We start from the raw sequence: 11,950 nt of genomic DNA, 5'->3' as shown, positions 1-11,950 counted from the left end.
TACCTCTTTATTTTTGTTAAGCTTGAGGAGGATAACATATGCTTGTTCTATAACCTGCCCTTCGGGTAAGCCCATCGCTATGTTTTAACGAGCCTAGCGATAGTGAAACTCGTTCTCGTCTAAAGACAAGTTTGTCGCTATTTAATGATTTTAACGAGTCTAACGACAAGGATAACTCGGTCCTTTTCATTTTTAGAGAGTCTAAAAAGGTACATAAAGTTAACTCCAAAAGTCCTTTTTCGTCATCTAATACCTTAGGTCCGAAAAAGTATAAAACAATACAGAAGGGATGAGTTTTCGATAGTTTTAACGAGCCGAACAAAACAAGCGCTCGATCTTTTTGTGCAATAATCCCTCAGGTCCAAAAAGACTAAAATCTAGAGGAGGGATAGTACTTCCTGTCCCTTTATCGAGCTGGAAGGCCAAGGACTCGGCAATCTTTTCATATTTTACGAGTCAGATGAAAAGAGCTTAAAGAAGACTCGTCTTTTGAGGAACGAGTGATAAAACGGGTTAGCAGCTGATTCCAGGTACAGGTTGGAATTTTCCAATCACGGCAGTGTCACAAGGATGGCTTAGTGAAATCACTCTTCGCAGCTGTTCCTCAAAATGGGTAAACAATCATATGGAGGTGAACGATCGGCCAAATGAAAAGTGGAGGTGACGGTGCAAACACGACCAAGGCTTTAACGACTGATAATATTACATTCACAGTGGTTATTTACCGAGATAGTTCATTTTTTAACGAGCTTAAACGCGGGTGGAAACATTTGCTCGATCTTATGTTTATTTTTTAACGAGAATGAACTATGTGCTAAAACTGCTCGGATCTTGCGTTTATTTTTTAACGAGCATGAACTGTGTGCTAAAACTGCTCGAAGCGGGCTTTTTTTTTTTTTTTTTTTTTTTTTTTTAACGAGCTTGAACCCTGTGGTAACACTGCTCATGATAAGTTTGCATGCCCCCAACATAATGACGCAAATCGAGGTGCATGCCCCCCAAGCTTCATTGCATTCAACTCGGTGGTTGGAATGAAGGTTTACCTTTGAGACTCGGAAAGGGGATTTGTTTCATTTTTTAATGAGGTTGACACAGTAAAAGAACTATCCTCATGACTCCTTGTTTCATTTTTTAACGAGGTTGACACGAGATAAGAACCGTCCTCGGAGCCCATTGTATTTACAGTATTTCTATTAGGGCGATGATCCATGCTGACAAAATGTTTAGGAATCTTCCGAATCCATTAGATATAGAAGATTTCATATTGTAGGTTTCCACTGTGGCTACTTCCGCCAGATTACTCGCAGGCGGTAGGGCAAAAGTACCCATTAAGGCAGGGTCTTTTAGGAGACCTACTCCAATGTTTTGAAGTGAATGATTGCTTCCATGGATCGTTGGAGTGCTTCCCGTAACTTGTGAACTGCCGGGGAGGAAAGTTTGTTGGTCGACGACTGTAATTCTTCCTTGAAAGGGAAATGCAATCTTCCTGAAGTAGGTCGACACAACTGCGGCCATGGCATATATCCAGGGCCTTCCCGGTAGGATGTTGTAATCGAGGTTTCCATCGATTACTTCAACATCAACTTCTACTGTTTTGCCCCCTAGTTCAACTTGCAAGTTACTTAAAATCCCGTATGGAGTGTATGATCGTCCATCAAATGCTTTTAACGTCGTTGACGATTTCGACAAGGGTGGTGAGCCTAAATTTTTCCAGCAACTCATCGACATAAGACATGTAGATGCCCCCTCATCAATAATTGTTCGATGAACAGTTTTGTTGAGGACTTTCACTTGAATAAGGAAAGCTAGTTGAGTTGGTAACTGAGGGTCATATTCTTTATGATCAAAGGCCACAAGATTGGAATCCATTGGGCCAATCCCACCTATTGCTGATAATAAAGCTTGCTCTTGGGAGGGGCAATTTTGCGGTACCTCAAGTGTCGACATAGCGGACGGCGATTGGGCCAGGTCCTCTACTATATTATAATTCTGTGCTACTTTGGCACGAGGATTAAATGTCGATTTGTGTACTACTCCCTTTGGCGACTTTATCATTGGTTCAAGAATGATGGGTGGCACAACTTTGGTTAAAGTTGTCGTCGAACTACTAGGTTGTTCATTAGCCTTGTTATTCGACAGCCGTGGATTCCCGTAATCTTTATTCCTTGTCAAAGCATCATTTTGCTGCCTTGAGACAGACAACATAAGCACTTGGGATCGGGAAGCATTTTGATTAGCAACCAGTTTGGTTCCCGGGCTTGGAAACAGATCAGTCAATACCGCTGGGGTTTTTGAACTCTTAAAGAGCTTCTTAACTTCAGCTATATGTGGACAATCTCTTGTCCAATGATCCTCATCGCATATATGACACCCCGCAGGGGGTTTCCTTTTTCTCCCTTTCTTTTTCTTCTTGCCCCCTGGTTGCTTCAGTTGTTTGTCCTTGTCGGTCGACACGGCATTTACTTCCGAGGCAAGAAGTTCCTCATTTGCATTTTGACTGGAAATCTTACGGGCCTTTTTAGATGTAGCCTTTTTCGATTTCGTGTCTGTCGTGCCAATCACGCCATCGCCGACGTGAGAGTCATTGTTTGATTTAGGAGGAGGAGGAATTGAGAATTCCGATCTAGGGGCATCAGGTATTTTGTCGTAGAGCGTGCCAGACTGAGTATAGACCAAGTCCAGATATTGCGCACGAGCGATGACTTGCTCTTCCGTTACGACTCCCCCCTTTGCCACATCTTCCGTGATTGTAGGAAGTAAGGATTTGATAAACCATTCAGCTAATAGCTGATCGGGAACGTACGCTTTCACCATCCTACGACGACGTCGCCACTCATGTATATGATCAGATATGTGAGTGGCCATTGTCTGTTTGAAGTTGGTTAGGAGTTCCGTTCCCGTTTCATACCTTATCGGTAATTGAAAATGGGTTAAGAAAGTCGTGGCTAAGGTGCTGAAATTGTCGAACGAAGCTCTAGGCAATTCAATATACCATTTTGTCGCTGGACCCGTTAACGTCCTCTGAAAAAGGCGAAGCCTTATCGAATCATCGTTTAAGGTGTTTGACGAACACCATAGATGAAATGTCATCACGTGATTCGATGGATCTTCACCTGGATTTCCATTAAATTTAGGAATATCTGACGGAAGTTTATGCGGAATCGCTGGCCACCAAGGGGCATAAGCAATTGGATTATTCGTCAGCCGGTTTAGATCTGGTAATTCTAGAGTTGCTACAAAGGGCAACTGTTGATTCAGGTTAGGCGAAGCATACCCAGGATACGATGGAATTGCCTGAGCAGTGGGTCTTTGCATACCAGCATAATGCTGGCAACTTTGACAAGGTTGATGGGCATAACCACTACAATATGGTTGCCCATTACTTACAAAGACTTGTTGCTCAGGTCCTTGATATGATTGCTGGAATGGCGGTTGTTCTGATTGAACCAGCCCTGGTTGTTGGACCATTTGCTATTGTCCAATACTGGGTGATTGACCAAGATGAGGAGTCATAGTACTTGTTTGAGCCTGAGTCGTTCTAGATAAGGAGGCACTAACCTGAGGTTGTGATTGAGTCGTTGAGACAAGAGGCTGTTGTATTGTAACCTGAGAAACTTGGGGTTGACATACAACAGGTAGCACTTGTACTTGCGACGCAGTCACCATAGTAGGTATAGTGGGAATATTCGACACAGGGTGGACTGGTTGCGTTGAATATACAACCCTTGGTTGCTGAGGCAGTATTGGTACCCAACCGCTGGATGTGATTCCAGTTTGACCTGAACTTTGTTGTAAACTCTCATATGGTTGTTCTTTGGGAGGGAACAATGAAAAGGCATACTGCCCTCCATATGGTGGCAATCCAGTACTTAAAGGGTAGATTGGCCTTTGAAGACACATTGGATCAATTTGTTGAGTTTCAACGTAAGAAATACCAGATGATAATCCGGATGAAGAAATAGGAACTAACCATGTTGTCGAAGCAGTCCCTGATGGGACTCCGGCTTGTTGTTGATAACTTGCCGGGACAGATGGTATACCATTGAACATCGTTGGAGTAGCAGCAGGAGGTTCTGCTGTTGCTGTGTCATTCGACACAGTCCTAGATGTTGACGGTTGTTCAGACATTTTGAGTCTATCCAAAAGATTTTCTAGCGATTCTACAAGAACTTGCGATGAAAAGAGACTAACTTCGAAGACCAACGAGGGAATGGTGATGATTATTCCGTTTAAAATAAATTTTAACGACGCTTAGACACAACTTGCTTTTTCAATTTTAAAGAGTCGAGAAAAAGCTAAAGATGACTCTAGTCTCCTTCGATGTTTTAACGAGCCCGAAGTGACAAATGCTCGGATGGACTTTTTCCGTTATAGAGTCTGAAAAAGGCCAAAAGGAACTGCTCTGGAGTTCTAGGTAGAGGGTGTGCCAAACTTTTCGCAAAACCGCAGAATACTTTTTAAGGTACGGGCGGTCGATCTTCCTGAATGCTGTGTTCAGTGCATTGCGATCAGTAGGGCGGCCGACACGGCTTCCTAAGGATAAAGGTTTTATGCCTATAGGGGTCTCCCAATATATACGCGACGGTACGTGGGAGTACAATCCGTACTGGCGCTATCGTCCCTCAGGAGGAATCACCCACCATCCACGAGATCGACAGTCACCAGGCTTTATGACGTCGGAACACGTCTCTAGCCTAGACCTCTATGTTGTGCGTTATGTTGCAAAGCGTTGTTAAGTTCATTCAATTTATTTTAAGTTGATCTTTTTAGAAGTTTTCCTTTCGAGGTTCACCACGAGATGTATGATACAATTCCTAAATGCAGTCTAAAGATGATAAGCAAGCTTTATATCTTTTCAACTTTGAAAATCCTAGCTACTAAGGGAAAAGAAAGACACCATCTTTTCTCAAAGAGCAATCATCACACTCTAATGCACTTTTCCTAAATCAAACATGCAAAATATCAAGATGCAAATGCACAATGCAGGTGTTTGTTTTCCGCTTTCTTAGTATTGATGCCTACAAAAGAAAGCTTTTTGTACAACTTTGAATTTGCTTTTAAATGACAAATACGAACAAGTTTACTTTTCCGAAATCAGAGAGGGTAGAAGAGATTACAACACTTAACGATTTTCGAAATGAATACTTGTTTCGACACTTAAAAGAGGCAAACTCAAACCAATAAGCAAAAGTAAATGTATAATCAACTGCAAACAGCCAATGAACTCTCTCCTAAGATCACAATCAACAGATCTGAATCAAGGGCTACAGGATGATTATTTCACTCATGCAAAGGAAAACTGCAAATGACGCCACAAACACATAAAAACACTCACAGTCTTTTTGTACAAAAGGAGGCGGAATCTAAGCAGAGAAAAGGAGTTATCAGACTGGTACCTATGCTGGTTACAGGCTGCAAAAATCAGAGATCAAAACAAGGCAAAACAGAGCAGAGAACCCCAGCTGCACAAGGGCAAACTGGTTCAGCGCAACCTCAACACAGGGGTTTTGACATTCAGCGCAGGTAGCCTTCACGGGACCTGCGTTGAAATGCAGAATCCCTTCACTGGGTCTGCGCTGAAGGAGAAACTCTCGTTTCTCACTGGTTCTGGGTCACATATTGCTATTTAATCTACTGTTTCAGGCCAAATAAAAGCAACAAGCAAGGTACAATCAAAGGGATGCTTTGAAGGAGTACTAAGATCTATCACAAAGGATCATCAAATCATTTGTGAGTCCATAGTTCAGATCATAGACAAGTCCAGTGATTGGATCAAAGCAGCAACTGTCTACTTTGCATCCGGGAAAAGCAGATGCAGTTCGATTGTTGCTGTCGAGTCTATGAAACAAACAATGATGGAAACACAAATAAAATGACTAAACAGATCTCCCCAGCGGAGTCACCAATTTGTCGTGGGGAAAAATGCCTATGCAGGACGATCCTATCCACCTAAGGTGTGACAGTGCCTTAGCAACAAACAAAGACAGCTATTCTAATATTTCTTCCTTTATGAATTAAGAATGAAGAGAGAGATGGATGGACTAACCGGTGTCTTCCGTTTGTCCCTCGATCCGGTCTCTCTTCTCTTGGAGGATTCCCAGCTACTTGCCTTCTCGCTCACCCAGCTTCAAGAGGTTTCTGCAAGATCACAAGAAGAGAACACTACACAAGACATGGATTCATATTCATAACTAGTTCAGGATTAGAAATAAACTAAACATACTAATGCAATCATACATCAAGAATACATCAGCATATAGGAGAAACCAAGATAGCTTTATTGATGAATAACAAGGTTCAGGAAGAGATACAACCCAGAGGGCTCCAATCCAGCATCTCCTTCCCAGCAAATGGAATTCCTATCTTCACCCCCTTCAAAGCATTAAGCACCCAATGATTCCAATCTCAAACCAACAGCAATTCTTTGCAATAACAAAATTCCAGCCTTTTTTAGATCTCATGGAGGAGAGATCCATATATAGATGTTTGGAGAGAGGATGAGTCATCTTGAGATCTGACTAGTGTCCTCTCCCTCTGTCAGTTCTTGATTCCACTTGGAGGTTCTTGCTTCCACTTGGAGATTAGGAACCTCTTACTCATCACCAGTGGAATTCACTGAGGCAAGTGTCATTGAGGAAGATTCTGGAAGCTTCCTGGGTCTTGACACCTCGTGGAATGAACTTGCAACATGTCAACTCTTGCTCAGCGCAGGTAGCCAGTGTTGCCTTTGACATTCAGCGCAGGTAGCCAGTGTTGGCTTTGACATTCAGCACAGACAGCTAGTGGAGCCACTGAATTGATCCTGAATTGACTTGTTTTTGAGCAGTTTCTGGTGGAGAACTTCTGTGAATTTCTGTGGTTTGTTAGCCTTGTTCCTCTAGGGGTAGGAACAACATGTTTAGGGACTTTGGATCCCTTAGATTATGGACATTTCATGCTCAATGCTGTAAGGCACAAAAATGTCTATAACACCGCGGGTTTTCCCGTGTTTTCCTGTGTATTCGATAAAATGTTGTGGTCCCGATTTTTAAAAGAAAATCAGGTAAAGTGAATGGTCTACCTATTGAAGCGTTGTCAAGGGATTCTTGAATAATAATGAATATTATGGGCAACGGGAATAGAGGTTATAACAGGTTCAATGGCTTAATAATCATGATTGCTTTGCATTGTGAGATTAATAGAAATGGTGGTTGAATGCAAGGTTTGTTTAGAAGCATGTTTGGCATATTTCTCATAATCATAGCTAATATGAATTATCTTTGCAGGCGAGGAGTAAAAGACGCATAAGCGGATCCAGAGAATTCATATATGCGGGTGTGTTCTATTTAAAGAGTCGGCCTTTGGCGTTCTCAGTCGGTTTCCACGCGTTGCTTGTATATTCCGAAAGAGAAGTTGTCCCAGGTTTCATCATGAAGAGATGACACACAATTATCCTCTTTTAATCAACATCTATTCATTCCCCCAGGAAACGAAGCGCTCCAACAGATATGCCTGCTACGTGGCAGCGGTTACACCGACTGTTCTACGTCTGTATATTCTGATTTGTGTATTGAAAAGAAGAGGGGGAGATGAAAGGTTAGGGGAAGACCGAAAGTCATTCCTGGTTGCATAAGTATTACCTCCGGAGATGAGATGAGGTCTTTTTGTTTGGAGAGAATAGCTTTGATTTATTATGAATAAAGAAGACTATTTGGTTCAACGAGGAGCCTTTTGTTTCAGATTTAAGGTCCTTTGCTTTTATGTGTTTTGAAACAGGGTGTTGTTGCTGGCATAAATGAAAATGTGTTTTGTTTTTGTGCATATTGCGAACAATACAGCTTATGATTAGCCTTGGTTGTTTGAATGTAATTATTCATCACAGTTAATTCATAGGCAGTCCTTGATTTGAAACTGTGTTAGACAACAGTTGCAAGCTTTATTTGTATAAAAAGGAACGTGTATTCCTATATGAGTGATTGGATTGCAATTAAGATTTGATGCAACCTTGTTCTTATGTGAACCATTAATTGATTCATTTGGACTTGGAATTTATATATGATGTTTAACCTCTTTTTTGTTATGCTCCTACAGGATAGATTAGGATAGCTAGGACTAGCTTAAGTAGTTTTGATAGTATTTGATACATATAGGTTAGTTTTTTCCTTTTGTTGATTTAATTGAAGTCTTCCTCCAAGAAGCAATCTTTCAACACCTTTAACAGTTTATGGGATCATTTAAAACCCATTGGATTAGGGCCTGCTTGTTGGTATAGCGAAAATTCACAATGTCAACAAATTGGCGTTAGAAGGAGGGCCTGAACGGCCGTCCACAACTTTTTATGATTTAATCTATAAACGTTGTGCATGGACTCGAAAAGATTAATGCATGGATCGTGAAGGTCAAAATGACCCTTCCTCCCATTCGGAAAAGCCTCATTTCGAAGAAGAGACACTGTGGGAGTATCTTGTCACTCAAGAATAACCAGTCATAATACTTACTCGGGCTTACGCTCGTTCCCTCTCTCAGCTCCCCATCTTTCACTCTTTACCTTCGACAACTAAAAGAAAGACAGGGATCTATTCCATAAACGAAGAGACATCTTCAGCCCCGTCTCTTGAAGATATTGTGCTTGAATCCTTGCAAAGTATCGACACTCCCTGGGAAGAAATTCCTGAAGATCCACTCTCTGAAGGTAATCCTTGGCCCCGATTTGGGAATCCTAATAAAGAACACCTCGAATAAAACTTCAATCAGAACATTCCTATCCACAATATGGCTAACGTTCCTCTTCCAGGTGGGAATCAACTTCAATCGGGTGGAAACCAACTCCCACCTCCTTCGGGAGCACTCCCTCCCTGGCTCGCTTAGGATGCCATAGTGGTACCTGGGCAGCAACATCCCTTACCAAAGAATGCAGAAAGAGTACTGCCTAAATTCGACCCTGAGTGGGGAGACACTGCAGATAACCATATTCACTCTTTCTTCCTAGCCGTGCGCATGTTGGGGGTAGTCTATGAACATGTGGTATGTCGCTTGTTCCCTTTTACCCTGATTAGAGCGGCCTCCACATGGTACTTTAGCTTGAGAATAGGATCAATCACCTCATGGGTGGCCTTTCAAGAGGCCTTTTTAGACAAGTTCGATGATGACAAAACACCTATAGCCTTAGTTTTAGAACTATCCCGTTTGAAAATGGAAGCCAAAGAAAAGGTCAAGGATTTTAACATCTGGTTCAACACTTTGTTCAACAGAATCCCAGCTAATGCTAGACCTACTGAGGAGGTGCTAATGGAATTCTACATCACTGCTCTCCCTATTACTAGTGCAATGTGGGTCAAGAGGGGTGATGCACAAATCTTACAAGGTGCTGTTGATGAAGCGGTAAAAGTTGAGATTGAAATGATCAGTCTCACAACATGTCAACTACAACTGAAGGAAATAAAGCATCTCAGTCATCCAAGAAGAATAATGGGAGTGATAACAAAGTGGCTGAGGGCAAAGAAAGGGACACCACAGATGTGGATGATTTTCATCGGATCATTAAGAAATTGACAAACACAATCATCGATATGAAGAGGAATTCTGGAGATAGCACAAGTGGGAATGGAGGAGATTATAACAATAGAAAATCTTTCAAACCTTTCTATCGCAAAAAGATATAAGGTGGTCATGGTCAACTTACGTTGCCTGCTCCACCTAATGAAGGGAATTTAAATACAAAAGAGATGGCTCTTATTAGATCGCTCCTTAACCAAAAAGAACCTATAGTGGAGCTAGAGCTAGAACAAGAAAATGAGGAAGAATACCAAGTAGAAGAGCCCTTGGACGAAGAATCTCAAATCAATGTACTATGGGATTTCTACACAAATGAGAACGATGACGACAAAGGAGATAGTATGGCAGAAATCCACACTAATGAAATCCATACACGAAGTAAAGGGCCACTTGCGGGCGTGATGAAGCTTGTAGACTAGACAAAGAAAGATGTTCGCCCTTTGAAGGCATCTGCTCCCAAGGTTCCTGTTGAGAGGAATAAACCTAGTGGTGATTCCAAGAGTACACCAGTCGTGAACTATCCTCAGAAAGAAAATGCATCTCCAAATGCAACGAAGGCGACTCACAATGGTAAAGTCCCACCTAAAAACGACAAAACTAGTATGTTTACTCTACCCTACCCTATTTATAACATTGATTACAACATTGTGGATGATCTTAAGAAATCTCGAGCTAATATCACATATTTTGATTTGTTAAAGTTAACGCAGCAGAGAGATCTGCTCTTAAAAGCTATGAATGAAAAAAATTACAAAGATCCCATGATTTCGAACAACCAAACCTAGAAGTTGGCGTCTAGACCCGTTAGTACCTCCAGTACATCCCAAAAGCCAACAACCATGGAAGCCACTCTATCAGAAATGAATCGAACCCCCCAAGATGTCAGTGCGTACATGATAGGAAGGAAATCAAAATCCATGACTCCCCCTTTCCTTATCACATTTGAAATCTTCAACATGAACGTACACAATTGCTTGGTAGACTCAGGTGCCTCGTCCACTGTGATGCCTTACGCTGTTGCTAAAAGACTTCATGCGATACCTGAGAAAACTGGAACTCGAATCATGCAATTGGACAAGACAAATGTGAAAGTAATTGGGGAATTGAAAGATGTATTGATTCAGATGGCTACTAAACCAAAATACACACAAGTCATTGATATAGTTGTAGTCAATATACCCGAGGCTTATGGAATGCTGCTTAGTAGGGACTGGTCAACAAAAATTAATGGATATTTCTCAACTTATTGGTCCCATCTCTTGCTGCCTCAGAAGGGAAAAGGTGATATGCTGAGATTTGATCGAGAAAGATACATGAAGTATGTAGTGACAGAGCTAAACAGTCCCAATGAACCTGTAATATTTACCAACTATATTCTTGGGAATTATAGTTTCAATGTTTGTGCCACAGAAACCTGTTTTGGAGAATTCCATGCATAAACAATTGAAGAAATTGCAATAAACACACAGTTGGAAGCTCTCCCCTGTAGTCCAATTGATGAACTACCCTGTAATATAGTAGATGATAGAACTAATTTTGTAGTAAGCAATTCAATTGATGTAACATTAGACTCTATATTTTGGACACTCTATTTTGAAGACTGTAACTGCCATGAAGGTGCAGGTGCTGGGAGCATTCTCATTGATCTGCAAGGGAACCAACATCTGATGGCCAGTCGGTTGGAGTTCGCATGCACCAACTACATGGCAGAATATGAAGGCTTGTTGCAGGGCCTGAAAAAGGCCATTGATATGAAGGTAAAAAATCTGAAAGTTTTTGGTGACTCACAAATAATTGTGGACTAGGTAAGGAAAAGGATACATTGCAATTCGCCACACCTGGTAAGGTACCAACATGAGGTATGGAGCTTAATTGACAGTTTTGATTCTTTTAATATCACATACATACCTCGAGGGCAAAACCAAGATGCCGATCTAATGGCTGGTATGGCTGCAAAAATTTTGCCTGATTTTAGATTAAAGAAGAATAAATGTTATGTTGAATTGATTTTCAGACCATCCGTGCCTGATAACATCTCAAATTGGCAGGTGTTCGAAGATGACGAGCAAATCCTTGAGTTCTTGCACTGCGAGAAGACATTCAAGAATGCAGTCATTGATGAAAAGGAGCATGACAGGCTTATGAATGAGAGGGAAGATGAGGAAAAAGATCAGTCCAATATGATTCCCAAGTCAGTTGTCAAGATGGAGCACTTGTATGACCTGCATGATAAATTCAAGAAGCCGACTAATTGCAAAACACATAGCTCATCCATGAAGTATGAATCGGTCAACCTTGGAACCAAAGAAGACCCAAAAAATGTCAATTTGGGCTTAGGGTGCTCTCCACAAGAGAAGGCTGCATTTGTTAAGTTGTTTAAAGAGTATAAGGACGTATTTGCATGGACATATGGCGA

This window comes from Pinus tabuliformis, chromosome X (assembly GCF_031772625.1).
Source record: "Pinus tabuliformis cultivar Carrire ecotype Pingquan chromosome X, CPIR1, whole genome shotgun sequence".
Taxonomy (NCBI): Eukaryota; Viridiplantae; Streptophyta; class Pinopsida; order Pinales; family Pinaceae; genus Pinus; species Pinus tabuliformis.
This window is presented reverse-complemented; position numbering follows the sequence as displayed.